The sequence below is a fragment of the Nycticebus coucang genome, chromosome 10, assembly GCF_027406575.1.
Source record: "Nycticebus coucang isolate mNycCou1 chromosome 10, mNycCou1.pri, whole genome shotgun sequence".
Lineage (NCBI taxonomy): Eukaryota > Metazoa > Chordata > Mammalia > Primates > Lorisidae > Nycticebus > Nycticebus coucang.
In genome coordinates this window covers 121,376,586-121,378,824 of record NC_069789.1, presented here as the reverse complement: position 1 = coordinate 121,378,824, position 2,239 = coordinate 121,376,586, and the positions used below count along the sequence as shown (strand labels likewise).

At 42.7% G+C, this 2,239-nt stretch overlaps 1 non-coding gene across 1 annotated transcript; it reads left to right on the top strand.

Annotated features, from left to right (window-relative positions):
* Window positions 1-277: 277 nt before the first annotated feature.
* LOC128597772 (U4 spliceosomal RNA) lies at window positions 278-419 on the top strand. The gene has a single exon (XR_008383336.1). It is a non-coding gene; the product is annotated as a U4 spliceosomal RNA (small nuclear RNA).
* Window positions 420-2,239: the final 1,820 nt, after the last annotated feature.

Sequence of the window (2,239 nt, the reverse complement as noted above, 5' to 3'; positions counted from 1 at the left end):
TGCTCAGGCTGGCCTTGAACCCACAAGCTCAGGCAATCCAACTGCCCTGGCCTACCAGGTGGGAGCCACCACACCCGGCCCCCTCAGCAGATATTTATCCATTGAATGAAAAAATAAAGTCCCCCAAGCCCCAGCCACCAGTTGGCTCTTACTGTCTGAGTCTGAAGCACCTCCCTGGTTGGATTCCTGGAGCAAAATGACCAGATCAATATTTGAGGATTTCTTTTTTCCGAGCATTAAGTTACTGCCCACCACATTTGTAAAAGCTGAGTAGCACAGCTTTGCACAGTGGCAATGTCATAGCCAATGAGGTTTATCTGAGTCAGGCACAGTTACTGCTAATTAAAAACTCCCAATACCCTGCTGTGATGACTTGCAATATAGCTGTCACTGGCAATTTTTGAGGGTCTCTATGGAGACTGAATAAGAAATAAAATAAATAAATAAAACCTAAGTAGCTTAAATCAGTAGCTCTAACTACTAAGTTAGAAGGACTTCAAGAGAAAAAATAATAAATAAATAAAAATGAAAGGCATTCAAAGGACAAAGGAGCACGCTAAATGTCTACACTTCGGAGGCCAAGGTGGGTAGATCTCCTGAGCTCAGGAGTTCTAGACCAGCCTGAGCAAGAGTGAGATCCTGTCTCCACTAAAAATAGAAAAACTAGCCTGGCATGGTGACATATGCCTGTAATCCCAGCTACTCAGGAGGCTGAGGCCAGAGGATGGCTTGAACCCAGGAATTTGAAGTTGCTGTGAGTTATGACACCTCTGCACTCTATCCAGGGTGACAGAGATTCCGTCTCAAAAAAATAAAAATAAAAGCCCAGGGCAGTGCCTGTGGCTCAAAGGAGTAGGGCGCCAGCCCCATATGCCGGAGGTGGCAGGTTCAAGCCCAGCCCCGGCCAAAAACTGCAAAAATAAATAAATAAATAAATGAATGAATAAAAAACCCAATCTGCAGAAACTCTGCAAGACAATGAACAGAACTTGTCAAAACATAAATTTTGAAAGAAGGAAAAGAAAATTAGGAAAGCTATAAATTAAAAGAGACAAACACACATTCAATTTACGAATCTCACTTGGGACCAGACTTGAACATCCAGATATAAAGAAGCATTTCTATAAGACAGGTGAGGAAATCGATCCATTGATTGGCTGTGTAATAATGGCAGATATTCTAAATTCTATTAGATGTGAGAACGGCGAGCACATATTTCAACGTGACTTAACTGATTGTTCCAAGAAAGACTTGCCTGCCAGGATAAGACCATAAAAGCAGAAAGAACTCATTCTTTGCTTCAGGAAAATCCAACAAACCAATTTATCTAGACAAACACTTTGTTCAGCTGGGCAAATAGCTCTCCTCTCAGAATAACACGGGGCTTGCCTTGGCAAAAAGCCCACTTAAACATGGCAGTTCACTTATCAAGACTTGCCTCCTGCCTCCATTTTGTTTTGTCTGCCAATCCTAAACTATCATCTCATAATCTTTGCCTAATTCTAGCCAGTTCCTTGCTTTGAAGAACCTACCTCAGATACGGTGACATAATTTCCCCCTTTGTCACACTACCGAAAGTACAGAGGTGGTGCTCTCCCATGCTGGACTTGGCCTAATAAACTCCATTTTGCTTGATCAACAAGTAAGTATCCCTGATGGTCTTTGTGGGATAGGCAACCATTAACAAGTACAATAACAGTTTTATAGTATGTTTATTTTTTTTAAAGGGGGAGGCTCATCTTTTAAAAAAAATCCAGAGGCTGAGCACAGTGCCTCACACCTATAATCCCAGCACTCTGGGAGGCCGAGGTGGGTGGATTTCCTGAGCTCCAGAGTTCAAGACCAGCCTGAGCAAGAGTGAGACCCCATCTCTACCAAAAATAGAAAAAGTAGCCAGGTGTCATGGCAGACACCTGTAGTCCCAGCTACTCAGGAGGCTGAGACAAAAGAATTGCTTGAGCCCAAGAGTTTGAGGTTGCTGTGAGCTATGATTTCACAGCACTCTATTGAGGGTGACAAAGTGAGACTCTGTCTCAAAAATAAATTTAAAAAATTAAAATAAGGGCGGCGCCTGTGGCTCAAAGGAGTAGGGCACTGGCCCCATATGCTGGAGGTGGCGGGTTCAAACTCAGCCCCAGCCAAAAAAAAAAAAAAAAAATTAAAATTAACTACAATAAAAAGCTGCTGTGCCCGAGCGAGCACCAGACATTCCTTAATAAATCATTCGTTTCATCTGCAA